This window comes from Coregonus clupeaformis, unplaced genomic scaffold (assembly GCF_020615455.1).
Source record: "Coregonus clupeaformis isolate EN_2021a unplaced genomic scaffold, ASM2061545v1 scaf2879, whole genome shotgun sequence".
NCBI lineage: Eukaryota > Metazoa > Chordata > Actinopteri > Salmoniformes > Salmonidae > Coregonus > Coregonus clupeaformis.
Window position 1 is genome coordinate 33,790 of NW_025536333.1, and position 21,094 is coordinate 54,883.

The 21,094-nt window shown below is 47.6% G+C and overlaps 1 pseudogene; it reads left to right on the top strand.

Moving 5' to 3' along the window:
• LOC123481279 overlaps positions 1–20,539 on the top strand; it is a 44,987-nt pseudogene extending 24,448 nt beyond the window's left edge.
• Positions 20,540–21,094: the final 555 nt, after the last annotated feature.

Here is a 21,094-nt window from a genome sequence, read left to right on the forward strand (position 1 = left end):
GAGGACAGGGGGAGTGAGAGGGGTGTGGGGAGGACAGGGGAGTGAAGAGGGGTGGGGGAGGAAAGGGAGAGGGGAGAGGGGTAGGGGGAGGAAAGGGAGAGGGGAGAGGGGTGGGGGGGAGGACAGGGGGAGGGGAGAGGGGTGGGGGGAGGACAGGGGAGGGCAGGGGGAGGGGAGAGGGGTAGGGGGAGGACAGGGGAGTGAAGAGGGGTGGGGGGGAGGACAGGGGAGTGAGAGGGGTGTGGGGAGGACAGGGGAGTGAGAGGGGTGGGGGGGGAGGAAAGGGAGAGGGGTAGGGGGAGGGCAGGGGGAGAGGGGTGGGGGGAGGACAGGGGGAGGGGAGAGGGGTAGGGGGAGAGAAGGGGGAGGGGAGAGGGTAGGGGAGGAAAGGGGAGAGGGGGTAGGGGAGGGGAGAGGGGTGGGGGGAGGACAGGGGAGTGAGAGGGGCACGGGGAGAGAAGGGGGAGGGGGGAGTAAGAGGGGTACGGGGAGGAAAGGGGGAGGGAGAGGGGTGGGGGGAGGACAGGGGGGAGGGAGAGGGGGTGGGGGGAGGACAGGGGAGGGGGAGAGGGGTGGTGGGAGGACAGGGGGAGGGGAGAGGGGTGGTGGGAGCAGAGGGATGGGGGGAGGACAGGGGAGGGGGAGAGGGGTGGTGGGAGCAGAGGGATGGGGGGAGGACAGGGGGAGGGAGAGAGGGGTGGGGGGGAGGACAGGGGGGGGGGAGAGGGGTGGGGGGGAGGACAGGGGGAGGGAGAGGGGGTGGTGGGAGGACAGGGGGGGAGAGGGGTGGTGGGAGCAGAGGGATGGGGGAGGACAGGGGGAGGGGAGAGGGGTGGGGGGAGGACAGGGGGAGGGGAGAGGGGTGGGGGGGAGGACAGGGGAGGGGAGAGGGGTGGGGGGAGGACAGGGGAGGGAGAGGGGTGGTGGGAGCAGAGGGATGGGGGGAGGACAGGGGGAGGGGAGAGGGGTGGTGGGAGCAGAGGGATGGGGGGAGGACAGGGGGAGGGGAGAGGGGTGGGGGGGAGGACAGGGGGAGGGGAGAGGGGTGGGGGGAGCAGAGGGGTGGGGGGAGGACAGGGGGAGGGGGAGAGGGGTGGGGGGAGGACAGGGGAGGGAGAGGGGTGGGGGGAGGACAGGGGGAGGGAGAGGGGTAGGGGGAGGACAGGGGGAGGGGAGAGGGGTGGGGGGAGGACAGGGGGAGGGGAGAGGGGGGGGGAGGGAGAGGGGTGGGGGGGGAGGACAGGGGGAGGGGAGAGGGGGGGGGGAGGAGAGGGGTAGGGGGAGGACAGGGGGAGGGGAGAGGGGTGGGGGAGGACAGGGGAGGGGAGAGGGGTGGGGGGGAGGACAGGGGGAGGAGAGAGGACAGGGGGAGTGAAGAGGGGTGGATGGGGTTTTGAATGTTCCATCCAGATGCAGTACAGTATGCTGGAACTTTGGGTCATCGTTGAAGTAGGCATTTAACTTGGTTAGAGTCTGGTAGAAGGCTGTAATAGTTGGGAGTGGGCCGTGGAAAATGAAAAGAAGATGTTGGATGGAGTTGGCTTGGAGAAGCACAGTCATTGATACTGTATATAATGTAAAATGTATAGACTTGAGGAGAGGAAGTGGAGGGGAAAGGAGTGCTTGTTAACAGAAGTTGATGATAACTCTGGTTTTGTCATTGTCAGTGTTCCCGAAGGTTATGTCAGTGTCCCCAAAGGTTATGTCAGTGTCCCTGAAGGTTATGTCAGTGTCCCTGAAGGTTATGTCAGTGTCCCTGAAGGTTATGTCAGTGTCACCGAAGGTTATGTCAGTGTCCCCGAAGGTTATGTCAGTGTCCCCGAAGGTTATGTCAGTGTCCCTGATGGTTATGTCAGTGTCCCTGATGGTTATGTCAGTGTCCCCGAAGGTTATGTCAGTGTCCCCGAAGGTTATGTCAGTGTCCTCGAAAGTTATGTCAGTGTCCTTGAAGGTTATGTCAGTCTCCCCGAAGGTTATGTCAGTGTCCCTGAAGGTTATGTCAGTTCTGGTGTGTTTTTGTCAGTATCTTAAGAAGACTCATAAGAATTGGCAAACAAACACACACACACACACACACACACACACACACACACACACACACACACACACACACACACACACACACACACACACACATACACATACACATACACATACACACACACACATACATGTAACACAAATGCATGTTCAGACATGCTGATTATGTCCCCTATATTCATTTAGCAGCAGCGTTTAAAAAAATAAAAATAATATCATTTTTGGGATGTTAGAGTGTTTTCAGTGTAAACTTAAACGACTAAAACCAGATATAAAGTATTTAGAGATAATGGAGCTATATATTTTTGAATAAGATTTTTGAAAAACAATCACCAAAATAAAAACTAGACAGTCAAGGAGAATCTAAAATTCCAAAAATGTCATGGCATGGGGCCCTCATTGATTTTGGTATTATGTTTGAGTCACTCATGTAGCATAAAACACGGCATAAGCCAAGGCAAAATGTGTAGAATTGCAGGAAATTAGCTTTAAAACAGCAACATTTTGTCTCTGTTGCCAGGAGGAGGTCCTTTAAAAATGTTGGTCGGAGACAGCGCAATTGGCCACGCCCACTACCACACTAACTTTGCCACCACAAAAATCCTAGGGGAAACACTGCAGACGCGCACACACGCACACACACACAGGCAACCCCACACGCACGCGCAGGCATTCAATCACACGCACAAAGAGGAAGTAGAAGCTACCTGTTTGATTTAATGGACTCATCTTTCCAGTCCAACATCTGGAATCCAAAACACCAACTGCACCCCAAGACACATACATGCCCTTCATACCGCCTTGCCATAAGGCCCATCAAGAAATAGAGAGAGAGACAGACACACGTCATCCATGGCCAAAAAGCCATATTAGGGTCACAGTACAGTTGTTGTTGTGTCAGTCTTATCAGGGATTCCTCTCTATCTCCTGAACATGTTGTATATTCTGTCTACGAGCCACTACTGCACAGGACACTACAGTAGGACAACACATGTTGTCTATTCTGTCTATGAGCCACTACGGTTTGTTCTCCACTGTGAATGTGTGAATGTGTGTGTGTGTGTGTGTGTGTGTGTGTGCTTGCGTGATTGTTTGTGTGTGTGAGAGTGCGTCTGTGCGTGTGTGTGCGTGTGTGTGCGTGTGTCTGTGTCTGTGTCTGTGTCTGTGTCTGTGTGTGTGTGTGTGTGTGTGTGTGTGCATGCGTGTGTGTGTATTGAGTTGACTTGTTGTTGCCAAGATAATATTCTTGTCTGTTTCAATTTGTAACATATTAGTGGTTTTAACTCTTGTTTTGTCTGTCCTGTAGGAATACCTCTGTAAAGAGGAGTACAAAGTATTGGAGTACAACCTGACCACCACTGAGGTAGAGCTGGTCAACGTGACTGCCTCCTGGGATGAGGTACGGTGTGTGTGTGTGCATTCTATTCTATTCTTCCTGATGATAATCCTAGTATTGTGTAGGTAAAAGGCAATTCATCATCATGACCACAGAACAACGTTATCAGTTTGAAGTGTCGCAGGCAGTACATTTAACTTTATGGACACATTTTATGGCCATCCCAAGTAGGTAGAAAATAATTTGTGTTCAGATGCTTTGTGCACTAATTTAGATAACTAACACCAATGCAATGCTACACGGTGGTAAACTATACCAAATCCATCTCTATGCTGGGAAAATCTGGTTAGGAATCCATTCATTTATCACACCCAGGATTATATCCCAGTGTCTCCTCTTCCCGTGAAAGTTATTTTGGGAATAGGCCAGAGGTGTCCGACTGGTCTTTATTGTGGACTGCGTGTACGTCAGCTCATTTGAATATGAATGTGACGCAGTGTAAGCTATGGAAATGACAGAAGCCCTTAGAAGAGCACTGACCCATAAAACGTCACCCAGGTCAATGATTAAACGAACCAACCAGGGAGCTTCACTATTTCTCTCCTACAGAAGTCTCACTCTCACCAGTGATTTGATTTCTATGGAAATGTTGATGGATTAGACATTTTAGGTCTTTTTTCTTTGGGGCCCAAGAGTCTCCTATTTCTCAGTGATTCCCAGAATCTTGAAAAGAAATGACAAAAAAATACTTTACTCATCTTTCTAATTGTCGGACACATTTCAGCATAAAGCCGTCATCAGAGCATTTTATCACTAGTCTGTTTTCCCCTTTATGCCCAAATAGTATTCCTAATACAAACAGAGCTGTACACACATGAGCTCACTCTTTCAGACAAGCTGGTCTGGTCATATTGTATGAGAGAAATGTACATTTGATGTAATGTAAAGCTATTTCTGACCCCTCTCTCTCTCTCTCTCTCTCTCTCTCTCTCTCTCTCTCTCTCTCTCTCTCTCTCTCTCTCTCTCTCTCTCTCTCTCTCTCTCTCTCTCTCTCTCTCTCTCTCTCTCTCTCTCTCTCTCTCTCTCTCTCTCTCTCTCTCTCTCTCTCTCTCTCTCTCTCTCTCTCTCTCTCTCTCTCTCTCTCTCTCTCTCTCTCATCCTCTTTCTCTCCCTCCCCCTCTTTCCCCCCTCCCTTTCTCTCTATTTCTCCCCCAACTCTCTTCCCCCTCTCCAGGGTATCGGAGAGTTGTTTGAGAAGATAAAGCAGGAGAACAAGTCTAACGGCCATCCTAACGGTGACGTAGGGCTGTTCTTCACCAACCTATATGTTACACCCGTCCTCAAGAACATCAGCCTGTACCTGGAGAAGGGACAGATGCTGGCGGTGGCTGGATCCACCGGCTCAGGAAAGGTAGCACTACCACTCACTGTCTGTCTGGGAACACTGGAGTGGACGGAGGAGGTCTGGGCCTTTTGTAGTTTACTTTATTGGGTTAATTTGATTTGACAGGAACAATGTACGTTAATCAACATTTCTTTAAATGTACCAACTGCAGTCCCTGTAATTCTCATATCTCACTATGTCATAGGGTCTTCCATTCCAACGATTAGCCTAATATTGACGTTTTCTACTGGAAACACAAAGAAGCGAGTGTTTCCGGTGGAAAATGTTAATAGTAGGCTAGTGGAAGACCCTGGATAAAAACTGGTTATAAATGCGTTTTTAGATAGCGACAGACACATTTTTCCTGCCAACTGGTAAGTAGTGTTCCTAGAAATTGTAGCTTTTGTTGACGGGCAAAAAAGATCGGGTGAAAACGGACACTTTGGGTTAGGGTTATTTTCCATTGCCAGGCACCAGAGAGATGCGCAACTAAGGGAGTCCAAAAATGTCAGCCCAATGTCCCAACAGACTCCCGAAGTTGCGTCCGGAAGCTTACACACACACTAATGTGTGTCTTCCATAGAGATAAAATGTTATTTTATGTGTCTTTTGTCTTTAATTCTGTGTCTCCCCCAGAGTTCCCTGCTTGATGATCCTGGGAGAGCTGGTCCCGTCTGAGGGAAGATCAGACACAGCGGACGGATCTCCTTCTCCCCCCAGACCTCCTGGATCATGCCCGGAACCATCCGTGACAACATCCTGTTTGGTCTGACCTACGGAGTTCCGCTACACCTCTGTCATCAAGGCCTGTCAGCTGGAGGAGGTACGGTGGACTGAAATATGTAAACTCGTTGTTTGTGTGTTGGTTGTTAGCTTGGTTAGAATTCCTTTGGTCTCAGGTCTGGTCTTTGATGTAGTAGCGTCAGATGTTTCTTTACTTTTCTGCTTTCCTTTGTCTTTGCTTTCTTTTCGACCGTTCTCGCTAATTTTTATTTTACCTGAATAGTTTTCTTCTACTCTCTCAACCTCCCCCTGTTCTGTTGCTATCTCTCAACCTCCCCCTGTTCTGTTGCTACTCTCTCAACCTCCCCCTGTTCTGTTGCTACTCTCTCAACCTCCCCCTGTTCTGTTGCTACTCTCTCAACCTCCCCCTGTTCTGTTGCTACTCTCTCAACCTCCCGCTACTCTCAACCTCCCCTGTTCTGTTGCTACTCTCTCAACCTCCCCCTGTTCTGTTGCTACTCTCTCAACCTCCCCCTGTTCTGTTGCTACTCTCTCAACCTCCCCCTGTTCTGTTGCTACTCTCTCAACCTCCCCCTGTTCTGTTGCTACTCTCTCAACCTCCCCCTGTTCTGTTGCTACTCTCTCAACCTCCCCCTGTTCTGTTGCTAATCATTCCTCACCCAATTCTCTCTCCTTCTCCCTTGACTCATATGTTCTACTTGGCTGTCTACCCAGGAGCCTTTGTGAGGCGTTGATGTGTCATATTTCTCCAGTTTATACACACACACACACACACACACACACACACACACACACACACACACATGAACACACACACACACACAAACTAACACACACGCAAACACAATCCTGTCCCGTCCCTGTGTGGGAGCCCCAGTGTAAGGTGGTGGGCAGTGTGTTCAAAGTGCTGCCTCAGCAGGGGGGCCTTGTCCCTGGATTACTGTCCCAGACACTCCCGTTGCCATGGACACACCACATTATGTCATTGGGACGGAATATCAGCTTGCTCAGAGTCACAGGCATTGATGTAGACTAGACTAGAGCATTCATTGTCAATCTGTGTATCTGTGTATATTTAGGATCAGGAGTTTTTCCTGACTACGTGACCTGACCAGAAAACTCTGGGCACCAGAGCTACTATACAGTAGCAATCATTGGTTTTACATTTAGACTTCTGAGAAGGCATGAAAATGATTAAAGTGGCAAATTGGCACCACTCATGCCCTGGGGTATTGATGATTTGCCACAGATAATGTGGATGGTGTGTTACACAAATCAAATCAAATCAAATGTTATTTGTCACATGCGCGAATACAACCGGTGTAGACCTTACAGTGAAATGCTTACTTACAAGCCCTTAACCAACAATGCAGTTTTAAGAAAGAATACCAACAAAAATCACAAAAAAATACAATATAAAATAATACGAAATAAAAGTAACAAATAATTAAAGAGCAGCCGTAAAAATAACAATAGCGAGGCTATATACAGGGGTACCGGTACAGAGTCAATGTGCGAGGCACTGGTTAGTCGAGGTAATTGGGGTAATATGTACATGTATGTAGAGTTATTAAAGTGACTATGCACAGATAATAAACAGAGGGTAGCAGCAGCGTAAAAGAGGGGTGGGGGGGCAATGCAAATAGTCTGGGTAGCCATTTGATTAGATGTTCAGGAGTCTTATGGCTTGGGGGTAGAATCTGTTTAGAAGCCTCTTGGACCTAGACTTGGCGCTCGGTACCGCTTGCCGTGCGGTAGCAGAGAGAACAGTCTATGACTTGGGTGGCTGGAGTCTTTGACAATTTATAGGGCCTTCCTCTGACACCGCCTGAAGTATAGAGGTCCTGGATGGCGGAAGCTTGGCCCCAGTGATGTACTGGGCCGTACGCACTACCCTCTGTAGGGCCTTGCGGTCGGAGGCCGAGCAGTTGCCATACCAGGCAGTGATGCAACCAGTCAGGATACTCTCGATGGTGCAGTTGTAGAACCTTTTGAGGATCTGAGGACCCATGCCAAATCTTTTCAGTCTCCTTAGGGGAAAGGGCTTTGTCGTGCCCTCTTCACGACTGTCTTGGTGTGCTTGGACCATGCTAGTTTGTTGGTGATGTGGACACCAAATAACTTGGAAGCTCTCAACCTGCTCTACTACAGCCCTGTCGATGAGAATGGGGGCGTGCTCGGTCCTCTTCATTTTCCTGTAGTCCACAATCATCTCCTTTGTCTTGATCACGTTGAGGAGAGGTTGTTGTCCTGGCACCACACTGCCAGGTCTCTGACCTCCTCCCTATAGGCTGTCTTGTCGTTGTCGGTGATCAGGCCTACTGCTGTTGTGTCATATGGCAAACGTAATGATGGTGTTGGAGTCGTGCCTGGCCATGCAGTCATGAGTATAGGAGGGGGACTGAGCACGCACCCCTGAGGGCCCCGTGTTGAGGATCAGCGTGGCGGATGTGTTATTACCTACCCTTACCACCTGGGGGCAGCCCGTCATGAAGTCCAGGATCCAGTTGCAGAGGGAGGTGTTTAGTCCCAGGGTCCTTAGCTTAGTGATGAGCTTTGAGTGCACTATGGTGTTGAACGCTGAGCTGTAGTCAATGAATAGCATTCTCACATGGGTGTTATTTTTGTCCAGGTGTGAAAGGGCAGTGTGGGCGCAATAGAGATTGCATCATCTGTGGATCTGTTGGGGCGATATGCAAATTGGAGTAGGTCTAGGGTTTCTGGGATAATGGTGTTGATATGAGCCATGACCAGCCTTTCAAAAGCACTTACATTTAGCCAGACGCTCTTATCCAGAGCGACTTACAGTTAGTGAAAACATATATATTTTTTTTATACTGGCCCCCGTGGAATCGAACCCACAACCCTGGCGTTGCAAATGCCATGCTCTATCAACTGAGCTACATCCCTGCCGGCCATTCCCTCCCCTACCCTGGGCCAATTGTGCGCCGCCCATGAGTCTCCCGGTCGCGGCCGGCTGCGACAGAGCCTGGATTCGAACCAGGATCTCTAGTGGCACAGTTAGCACTGCGATGCAGTGCCTTAGAACCACTGCGCCACTCAGGAGTACACTTTATGGCTACAGACGTGAGTGCTACGGGTCGGTAGTTATTTAGGCAGGTTATTTTAGTGTTCTTGGGCACAGGGAATATGGCGGTCTGCTTGAAACATGTTGGTATTACAGACTCAGACAGGGAGAGGTTGAAAATGTCAATGAAGACACTTGCCAGTTGGTCAGCGCGTGCTCGGACGTCCTGGTAATCCGTCTGGCCCTGCAGACCTGTTTAAAGGTCTTACTCACATCGGCTACGGAGAGCGTGATCACACAGTCATCTGGAACAGCTGATGCTCTCATGCATGTTTCAGTGTTACTGGCCTCGAAGCGAGCATAGAAGTAATTTAGCTTGTCTGGTAGGCTCGTGTCACTGGGCAGCTCGCGGCTGTGCTTCCCTTTGTAGTCTGTAATAGTTTGCAAGCCCTGCCACATCCGACGAGCATCAGAGCCGGTGTAGTACGATTCAATCTTAGTCCTGTATTGGCCGCTTTGCCTGTTTATTGGTTCGTCAGAGTGCATAGTGGAATTCCGGGTTAGAGTCCCGCTCCTTGAAAGCGGCAGCTCTATCCTTTAGCTCAGTGCGGATGTTGCCTGTAATCCATAGCTTTGGTTGGGGTATGTACGTACAGTCACTGTGGGGACGACGTCATCGATGCACTTATTGATGAAACCAGTGACTGATGTGGTATACTCCTCATTGCCATCGAAAGAATCCCGGAACATATTCCAGTCTGTGCTAGCAAAACAGTCCTGTAACTTAGCATCTGCTTCATGGACCACTTTTTTATTGACCGAAGTCACTGGTGCTTCCTGCTTCAGTTTTTGCTTGTAAGCAGGAATCAGGAGGATAGAATTATGGTCAGATTTTCCAAATGGAGGGCGAGGGGAGAGCTTTGTATGCGTCTCTGTGTGTGGAGTAAATGTGGTCTAGAGTTTTCTTCCCTCTGGTTGCACATTTAACATGCTGGTAGAAATGAGGTAAAGCGGATTTAAGTTTCCCTGCATTAAAGTCCTCGGCCACTAGGAGCACTGCCTCTGGATGAGTGTTTTCCTGTTTGCTTATGGCCGTATACAGTTCATTGAGTGTGGTCTTAGTGCCAGCTTCGGTTTGTGGTGGTAAATAGACAGCTATGAAGAATATAGATGAAAACTCTCTTAGTAGATAGTGTGGTCTACAGCTTATCATGGATACTCTACCTCAGGCAAGCAAAACCCTAGAGACTTCCTTAGATATCGTGCACCAGCTGTTGTTTACAGATATACGTAGACCGCCACCCCTTGTCTTACCAGTGGCTGCTGTTCTATCCTGACGATACAGTATATAACCCACCAGCTGTATGTTATTCATGTCATCGTTCAGCTACGACTCGGTGAAACATACGATATTACAGTTTTTAATGTCCCGTTGGTAGGGTATTCGTGCCTGTAGTTCATCCATTTTATTATCAAGTAATTGTAAATTGGCCAATAGTATCGATGGCAAAGGCAGATTAGCCACTCGTCGCCGGCTCCTTACCAAGCACCCCGATCGCCTTCCGCGATATCTCCTTTTCTTTCTACTGCGAATGATGGGGATGAGGGCCCTGTCGGGTGTCTGGAGCAAATCCCTCTCATCCGACTCATAAAATAAAAATTATTCATCCAGTTCAAGGTGAGTAATCGCTGTTCTGATGTCCAGAAGCTATTTTCGGTCATAAGAGACGCTAGCAGCAACATTATGTACAAAATAAGTTACAAACAATGCAAAAAAAACACACAAAATAGCACGGTTGGTTAAGAGTCCATAAAACGGCAGCCATCACTCAATGGCTGTTTGACCAACAACGGGTGTGTTTAAAGCAAACACTACTGTGTGAACCTATTTTAACGCTTTGACAGCTCACGATAGTGACGTTCCCTCTTTTGTAACTGTAATGTTTACCTTTTTCCAAACTGTCAATTGAGTGACTTTAGAAGAGTCATGAATATAACATCTCTCAAAGTGAGTGATATGACAAAAGCAATCTGGTATATGTGGTCTGAGACAGAGAGAAAAGAGACACCTGTTTCTGTGTGCCCAGACGAATCAGACTGTGTTTAGTGGGCTTGTGATTGTGCTGCAGTCTATTGTTGCCTGTCCTAGGACCAGACAACTACCATGGGTGGGCTGTATCTTGTAAACCCCAAGCATTGTACACATTAGCCCTTAGTTAGCTTGTATGTTTCAGCTCTAGCCTGACAGTGGATACGTTCCAAATGGCACCATATTCCCTATAAAGTGCACTACACCTGGTCAAAAATAGTGCACTATATAGGGAACAGGAGTGCCATTTGGGATGCATCCAGTGGCTTTGTTCAGTATGAGACACACAAGGTGCTTTTTTCCACTTGCTGTGTTTTACGACCTGTTAAACAACCTGTTAATTTAATTCCCAATGCCTTCCTTTCGGACAGCAGAAGTTTCAAAAGGTAGGCGGTTTTATGACTGTGTTCCATCACTGTATGACTCAATTCATTATTTTACATGTTGGTGTACATGTGTTTCAGATGTTTGAGTTTGAAATAATCTACCTAATAATGAACAATTCATCAGCTGTGGTCGTTTGTGATGTTTTTCATACTCATATTTCAGTGTTTCTTGTTTGGTATTGTTTGGTATGTGGCGCAATTAGACTTTTGAAATCCAACCATTGTGTCTTTCAGCTAGGGTACTTATACTGTAAATATATATATTATTTTGAAATAGCTTTAATGTGGAAAAGGAATTGGATTTGCAAAACTCAACAGGTTGTACATTTTCACCAGGCCTCAGGTTAATTTAATTTCACATTTAAACAATTGACAGAAACTAGGGGACGTTGAACTGAGTCTTTGCCCAGTTTGTTGTCAACATTCTTTCAGGAGTAATAGACGTAAACAAACTGCTTGTTTAGATTTCTTTAGCTGCCATCTCAGTCTGTTATGTCTGCTAAGGTATTGAACTTTTGATTTTGTTTTCCTTGACAGATTTAGTAGGGCTATGATGTCCCTACTCCCCTACATTTCATATTTCAGTTTTTGATTTGTGTGTGTGCGTCTCAAACATGTATCTAAACCCCTGCTGCTCTCCCCTCAGGATCTGGCCCTGCTGCCGGAGAAAGACAAGACGCCCCTTATGGAGGGGTGACCCTTAGTGGAGGTCAGAGGGCGGGGATAGGTCTGGCCAGGTACGTACCTGTACACACACACCTGTCTTTCAGCACGTATCACTCACCCCAGCACCTGTCACCATGGTAACGTTAATTCATGAAGTCTCCTCCGTTCAATATAAAAGACCCAAGATATGTTTAGTCACTCACTCTATGATCTACTCGGCAAAACACTGTGGTGGATTTCTTAAAGTCATGACTGGTGTTGTGACTCGTTAAATGTATATTCCTTCCTATACTTACTTGTCAATGGAATGTAACATGATACTCTTGAAGGAAGAATCCATTTTGTGTTGTTTTGCCCTGGAGACTCCTGGTATGGGGACGGTGTTGGATAGTGATTCTGGTCATAATGCCCTATGAAAAATATGATTACTACAGTATCAATATCTTTTTCATCTGACTGTTAGTTCAGCTTGGAGGTCTTCTGGGTACAAAAAGTTGGACCCGGACCCGATAAGGAACCCGGACCCGAAACGGACCCAGAACAATCAGACTCGACCCGAAGGCACCCAGCGACAACCAGACCCTAGACCCGACCCGTTCCCTAATGGGTCCGGGTCTAGACCCAGTGACAAAAAAATTATGTTTATCAGTCAAGTTGCTCTTCTTGTTAACGAATAGGTCTGTATATGTTGGCTAGGCCTTCTATAAGTCAATAAATTAACCTTATTAGCGTAAAAGAAATATGCTATAGGCATATCTGCATTGCTTGCTGTTTAGGTTTAAGGCTGTGTGTCTGTATATGCACTTTGTGACATCTGCTGATAAATAATATATGCAGAGCCCTGGTGGGTCCACTCTTGTCTATCAGCTGTAAATGTAGACCCAAGACCCGATTACAATCAAACAGGACCTGACACGGACCCGAACAAAAAGTTCGAATTTTGGACCCAGACCCGCTCAAGTCTCGGGTATTTGGGTTCGGGGTGGACCCGTGAAGACCTCTAGTCCAGCTCCTATAACTGTAGTGTTTTATAATCTAATATTGCCGGTGCTTCTGCAACCTTTTTCTTACTCCCATTGAACCTCTATGTCTAGTCCAACGTTCCGACATATGCATTATTTATTGGTTTTATAGTCCCGGGTCTCCATTTGCTCCCACTTAACTGAGAGAGCATCACTGTCATTTTGGCTAGGTTGTCATTGTAAATGTATCACTTAAACTGAGTTGAATCCCACAGGGACTTGACTTCCCTAATTTACAAGCCTGTTTGATTTATTACCTACTTCCATTTATGTTTGTGTGTGTATCTCTGTGTGTGTGTGTGTATCTGTGTGTGTATCTCTGGTGTGTGTGTGTGTGTGTGTGTGTGTGTGTGTGTGTGTGTGTGTGCGTGTGCATGTGTGTGTGTATCTTGTGTGTGTGTGTGCATGTGTATGTGTGTGTGTATCTCTGTGTGTGTGTGTGTGTGTGCGTGTGTGTGCTTTTACAGAGCTGTGTACAAAGCGCGACCTCTACCTGTTGGATTCGCCTTTCACCCACCTGGACATTGTGACGGAGAAAGCGATCTTTGAGAGGTCTGTCTGTGGCTCAACACTGAGGATTTCATATGGGCTGGTTGGAATGGGCTGGGTGAATGGTTAAGGAGAGAGAGAGGTTAAGGTTAAGGTTGCATCTTTCTTGTTGTCTTTGACCTATTGAGAAATTGGGTTAGGTGGTGAAGTGTGAGGGCGATCAAAGGGCTTTTTGTGGAAATGTCTCTTTCTGTCTGACATGAATGATCTTTGATCTAATTTCGGACATTTGTGTTATCAGCATCTTCCCTCCCAGAAATGAGGGCAAGCACAGGATTGAACAGCAATGTGAAACTTATCATCTCTTTTTACTTGTTTTCCAAAGGTCACTTCATGCCTGTCTGTTAAAGTAAAAGTTGATAAATTAACAAAGGATACATGTGTTTTCTCTTGCCAGGTGTCTGTGTAAACTGATGTCCTCCAAGACTCGTATTGTGGTCACCAGTAAGCTGGACCACCTTAAGAGAAGCGGACAAGATCCTTCTGCTTCACAACGGAGTGTGTTATTTCTCCGGCTCCTTCTCCCAGCTGCAGGCCCAGAGACCAGACTTCAGCTCCCTGCTCCTGGGCCTGGAGGCCTACGGTAACATCAACGCCCGAGCGCCGCAGCTCCATCCTCACCGAGACACTCCGCGCGTCTCCATCGGCCGAATCCGCTGTCCTCCGTGGCCCCGAGCCCATCCGCCAGTCCTTCCGCCAGCCCCCGCCATCAGTCATCAACGGCAACACAGGACCTCAAGGCATCACCATCGCCGGGGGCGACGGTCTCACAGATGCGGAGAAACGTAAACAGTCGATTATCTTAAATCCATTAGCAGCGGCACGTAAGTTCTCCTTCATTGGTACTGGGCCCCAAAACAGCCAGGCTCCGCCCCCAGGGTCCACCACCATCGGGGACGGCGTGCGGGAGCTGTCAGAGAGGAAGTTCTCTGTGGTCCCCGAGGACGATCAGGTGAGGGTGCTTTTCTATTTTTTATTTACATAGTGCTCTTAGAGTTCGGTAATATCGGGGAGTGGAGGGTGTCTCTTTATTAACAACAGCTGGTGTGCGATCTCTAATATTAAGGAAGTCTCAAGGTTCTGCTTCGCCTGAGTTAGAATACCTCATGAAACACTGTAGACCATAACATTTACCAAGAGCGTTTTCATATGTATTTTTCATAGCTGTCTATTTACCAACACAAACTGATTCTGGCACTAAGACCGCACTCAACGAGCTGTATAGGGCCATAAGCAAACTCCTAGTGGCTTGTGATTTTAATGCAAGGAGACTGAAATCCGTTTGACCTCATTTCTACCAGCATGTCACCTGTGCAACTAGAGGATAAAAACTCTAGACCACCTTTACTCCACACACAGAGACGCATCCAAAGCTCTCCCCCCGCCCTCCATTTGGCAAATCGAACCATAACTCTATCCTCCTGATTCCTGCTTACAAGCAACAACTCAAATGGGAAGTACCAGGGGACGTGCTCAATACAAAAGTGGTCCATGAAGCAGATGCTGAGCTACAGGACTGTTTCGCTAGCACAGACTGGAATATGTTCGGGGATTCATCCGATGGCATTGAGGAGTTTACCACATCAGTCACCGGCTTCATTAATATGTGCATTTGGCGACGTTGTCCCCACAGTGACCATACATACATATCCCAGCAAGGTGCCATGGATTTCTGGGAACATCCACATTGAGCTAAAGACTAGAGCTGCCGCTTTCAAGGAGCAGGACACTAATCCGGAAGCTTATAAGAAATCCTGCTCCGGCTTCCGACGAACCATCAAACAGGCAAAGCGTCAATACAGGACTAAGATTGAATCCTACTACACCGGCTCTGATGCGCCGGATATGGTAGAGCTTGCAAACTATCATGGATTACAAAGGGAAACCCAGCCGAGAGCTGCACAGTGACCGAGCCTACCAGGCGAGCTAAATGCCTTCTATGCTCGCTTTGGGGAAGCAACACTGAACCATTTGTGAGAGCACCAGCTGTTCTGGACGACTGTGTGATCACAATCTCCGTAGCCAATGCGAGTAAGACCTTTAAACAGGTTAACATTCACAAGGCCGCAGGGCCAGACGGATTACCAGGGACGTGTACTCAGAGCATGCGGTGACCTGCTGGCAAGTGTCTTCACTGACATTTTCAACCACTCTCTGACCAGTCTGTAATACCTACATGTTTCAAGCAAACCACCATAGTCCCTGTGCCTAAGAACGCCAAGGTAATCTGTCTAAATGGCTATTGCCCCGTAGCACTCACATCTGTAGCCATGAAATGATTTGAAAGGCTGGTCAAGGCTCACATCAACACCATCATCCCAGACACCCTGGACCCACTCCAATTTCGCATACCGCCCCAAAAGATCCACAGATGACACAATCTTTATTGCACTCCACACTGCCCTTTCCCACCTGGACAAAAATAACACCTATGTGAAAATGCTGTTCGACTACAGATCAGGGTTCAACACCATAGTGCCCTCCAAGCTCATCACTAAGCTAAGGACCCTGGGACTGAACACCTCCCTCTGCAACTTGATCCCTGACTTCCTGACGGGCTGTCCCCAGGTGGTGAGGGTAGGCAACAACACATCCGCCACACTGACCCTCAACCACGGGGGCCCCTCAGAGGTGCATGCTCAGTCCCCTCCTGTACTCCCCTGTTCACCCCACGACTGCGTGGCCGCGCACGACTCCAACACCATCATTAAGTTTGCCGATGACATGACAGTGGTAGGCCTGATCACCGACAATGATGAGACAGCCTATAGGGAGGTGGTCAGAAACCTGGCAGTGTGGTGCCGGACACAACCTCTCCTCAACGTGGGCAAGACAAAAGAGCTTATCGTGGACTACAGGAAACGGAGGGCCGAACATGCCCCCATTCACATTGACAGGGCTGTAGTGGAGCGAGTCCAGAGCTTCAAGCTCCTCGGTCTCCACATCACTAAGGACCTATCATGGCCCAAACACACTAATACAGTCGTGAAGAGAGCACGACAACGCCTCTTCTCCCTCAAGAGGATGAAAAGATTTGGTATGGGCCCTCAGATCTTCAAAAAGTTATACAGCTGCACCATTGAGAGCATCTTGACTGGCTGCATCCCTGCTTGGTATGGTAATTGCTAGGCATCCAACCGCAAGGCTCTACAAAGGGTAATGCGTACGGCCCAGTACATCACTTGTTTTGTGTTACTATAGCAAACATGTGTTTTGTTGGTTAAGGGCTCGTAAGTAAGCGTTTCACTGTAAAGTCTACACCTGTTGTATTCGGCGCATGTGACAATTAAAATTGGTCTTACTGTACTTTATTCTACATGTTTTTCATTGATTACATTTATAGTTGTTACACTGTTTGACAGGAGAGCTTGCATGTAAACATTTAATTGTACTGTGTTTACATTACTTTGCTGTATACTGTACATATGACAAATAAACTCATGTTGTTGTTAATGAGAATGTGTTCTCAATGACTTACCTGGTTAAATAAAGGCAAAATATATTTTAAAAATCTAACTTTAATTTGATTTGATTATAGGTGGAAGAGTCGCTGCCCGGGGGAATCTGTACCACGACGGCCTGCAGCACCCGAGCGGGCAGCGGCGCCAGTCTGTGCTGCAGTTCATCACCAACGCCAAGGGGCAGGGCAGGAGGGAGCAGCTCCAGGCGTCCTTCAGGAAGAAGCTGTCCATCACGCCGCAGTGCGAGCTGGCCTCTGAGCTGGACATCTACGCACGACGCCTGTCCAAAGATAGTGTCTATGACATCAGCGAGGATGTGGATGAGGAGGACATGGAGGTTGGTTCAGTGATGGGAGCAGGTTGGGTTCAAGGCAGCTTGGACCGTTTCCCCTGTAGCTGCTGGTCTTTAAGAGCACATGGAGGTTATGGTTAGGGTCAAGGAGTTGCCAAGGGGACGTCATAGATTGTTCACCCGTGTTTGAACCACCTTTTTCAAAGCAAAGTTTGAACATAAACGTTTAAAGACAAAACACAAAGAACAGCTAAGTTTTAGTATTTGACATATTTCTTTTGTCTGTTTGCAGCAATGCTTTGCAGACGAGCGTGAGAACGTGTTTGAGACGACATCGTGGAACACCTACCTGCGTTACATCTTCACCAACAGGAACCTGGTCTACGTCCTCATCTTCATCTTCCTCGTCTTCGCTCTCGAGGTAAAGAAATGAAAACATTAGATGATCCCTGTCTCAGAGATACTGTAGAGCAGGGATGGGCAACTGGCGGCCTGCTGGCCACATGTGGCCCCCCCTTAAGCCCTCGGATCAATAATTTATTTATTTTAGGAGGGAACTCAGTCTGGGTCTTAACTTACTGTTGCGAGGTAGAATAGTAGAATACACAAGGTGCAATTTCTAAATGTGGTTGTGCATCAGCAGTTTTTCTCAGTCGCTGATAGTCAGTCAATTACCCCATGTCAGCTAAAAATGTTTAAGATTGCTAAGTTAGTTTAGTAGCCAGCTATCTAAAGTTGTTATCATGGTCGAGTTACCGGCCTGGGGGTCCCCATGATGCTCGCAGACCCGCGAGCAATTGCGGCCTCTCATGATGAGTTCAGATTTTTGTTACCCCCACCCCCCATCAAAGTTGCCCATCCCTGCTGTAGAGATTATATAATAAACGATACCATCACTGTTTTAGAGTTAAGGTTCTACACTGCTCAAAAAAATAAAGGAACACTTAAACAACACAATTTAACTCCAAGTCAATCACACTTCTGTCCACAAACTGTCCACTTAGGAAGTAACACTGATTGACAATAAATTCCCCATGCTGTTGTGCAAATGGAATAGACAACAGGTGGAAATTATAGGCAATTAGCAAGACACCCCCCAATAAAGAAGTGGTTCTGCAGGTGGTGACCACAGACCACTTCTCAGTTCCTATGCTTCCTGGCTGATGTTTTGGTCACTTTTGAATGCTGCGGGTGCTTTCCTCTAGTGGTAGCATGAGACGGAGTCTACAACCCACACAAGTGGCTCAAGTAGTGCAGCTCATCCAGGATGGCACATCAATGCGAGCTGTGGCGAAGGTTTGCTGTGTCTGTCAGCGTAGTGTCCAGAGCATGGAGGCACTACCAGGAGACAGGCCAGTACATCAGGAGACGTGGAGGAGGCCGTGGAGGGCAACAACCCAGCAGCAGGACTGCTACCTCCGCCTTTGTGCAAGGAGGAGCAGGAGGAGCACTCCAGAGCCCTGCAAAATGACCTCTAGCAGGCCACAAATGTGCATGTGTCTGCTAAAACGGTCAGAAACAGACTCCATGAGGGTGGTATGAGGGCCCGACGTCCACAGGTGGGGGTTGTGCTTACAGCCCAACACCGTGCAGGGACGTTTGGCATTTGCCAGAGAACACCAAGATTGGCAAATTCGCCACTGGCGCCCTGTGCTCTTCACAGATGAAAGCAGGTTCACACTGAGCACATGTGACAGGCGTGACAGAGTCTGGAGACGCCGTGGAGAACGTTCTGCTGCCTGCAACATCCTCCAGCATGACCGGTTTGGCGGTGGGTCAGTCACGGTGTGGGGTGGCATTTCTTTGGGGGCCGCACAGCCCCTCCATGTGCTCGCCAGAGGTAGCCTGACTGCCATTAGGTACCGAGATGAGATCCTCAGACCCCTTGTGAGACCATATGCTGGTGCGGTTGGCCCTGGGTTCCTCTAATGCAAGACAATGCTAGACCTCATGTGGCTGGAGTGTGTCAGCAGTTCCTGCAAGAGGAATGCATTGATGCTATGGACTGGTCCGCCCGTTCCCCGACCTGAATCCAATTGAGCACATCTGGGACATCATGTCTCGCTCCATCCACCAACGCCACGTTGCACCACAGACTGTCCAGGAGTTGGCGGATGCTTTAGTCCAGGTCTGGGAGGAGATCCCTCAGGAGACCATCCGCCACCTCATCAGGAGCATGCCCAGGCGTTGTAGGGAGGTCATACAGGCACGTGGAGGCCACACACACTACTGAGCCTCATTTTTACTTGTTTCAAGGACATTACATCAAAGTTGGATCAGCCTGTAGTGTGGTTTTCCACTTTAATTTTGAGGGTGACTCCAAACCCAGACCTCCATGGGTTGATACATTTGATTTCCATTGATAATTTTTGTATGATTTTGTTGTCAGCACATTCAACTATGTAAAGAAAAAAAGTATTTAATAAGATTATTTCATTCATTCAGATCTAGGATGTGTTGTTTAAGTGTTCCCCTTTATTTTTTTTGAGCAGTGTATATTAACCGATAACATCACTGTATTAGAGGAAAGATTCTATATTAACTCGATACCATTACTGTATTAGAGGAAAGATTCTATATTAACCGATAACATCACTGTATTAGAGGAAAGATTATATATTAACCAGAGGTGAAAGTAGAATTCATTTCTTCCCGGTACAGGACCTCCTATATGCACTTGCGTGCACAAATTTTTTTTATCGGCCTCATCATAACTACATGTAGAATCACTATTAATTCAATAGGATCTCTGTGGGTTTAGTCGTAATTTGTCATTTAACTTTTAAAATGTATTACCTTTTATTGTGGCATAAACACAACCAGTCATGATGTTTTCATCTGATTGTAAAACAGTCACTTCAAAGGGCTCCTTTGCTAGGCTATCCGTGCACATTCATCCACTCGCAACATATTTCCAGCCTCCAAACAGTGGTGAATGGAAAGAGACATCTGTTCCACAAAACACCAAAAATTGTAATGACATTTGCCGATTGTCATTAGGCCAGAATTTATCGTCCCCTGCTGTCAGCTTGCGTCTTAGTGTCAGCCACTCATCTCTGACTTGGCAAAATGTCAGTGTTCCCGTCGAACCACATCGGATTTTGGAGCGTGGCTATACCATCCGTTTTCCAAGTCTATTTGCTAATTTTTCATGCCTCCGAAATGCGTAAAATAAAAAGTGGTGTAATAGCCTACAGTTTTCTTGAGATTTGGTTTTAATTATTGTCATAGGCTCATGTTTTACCAGTACCGCGTACACCCTCTATTATATAGATTCTATATTAACCCATAACATTTAGGGCTGTGACAATACCAGTATCGCAATATTGTTTTCCATGGCAAAAATGAAACAGGAAGCAGACCAGGGGAGAGTATGGACTAATGTCTGGTAGCGCTAGGCTAGAGGGACCCTGTTAGATCATAATTGCATTTATTGACAATATTATTTAAATGCATGTTGTTGCCACCCTCAGTCTAACTGTGTTTATTGTGTGTTGTAGGTTGCCGGCTCTGTCCTGGGGATATTTCTTATCACAGAGTAAGTACTTGTTTGTTTTTACATGTACTGTAATCTTCATCACAAGGCACTAGGATAATTAGCCTACAAGGTTAAACAAGTAGTATCCACCACAAGAAATGTAAGGGTTGGTGTGAGGTCTGAACCAGGTGCGGTGCAGATAGACAGTAGGCAGTAGGCAGAGATGGTGAAACAAGGATCTTTACTGGTGGTCCCAAAACCAGGATACAAAATAACGGACAACGAAAAAATAAAGGAGCAAATTGGTCTCCAAAAACAGGCTGACAGCAAACATACGAAATACCTAACTATGACTGAAAACAACAATGAAACAGGAGAACACTCTCAAGTACCTGTACATACGTCTCGCGATCAGACACTGATTAGTACTGTTTGGCATCGAGAACTAGCAGAGAAAACAGAGCAAGGGCACACAGGCAAGTGAGGGCATAAATACACAGGGGAACAGATAGACATATGTGACACCAATAGGATAATGATTAGTCCAGACTGTGAGTGAGAAGGTGCCTAAGGTTGTCCAGGATCCAGGATCCCCCGCCCGGCAGTCCAGGATCCGGTC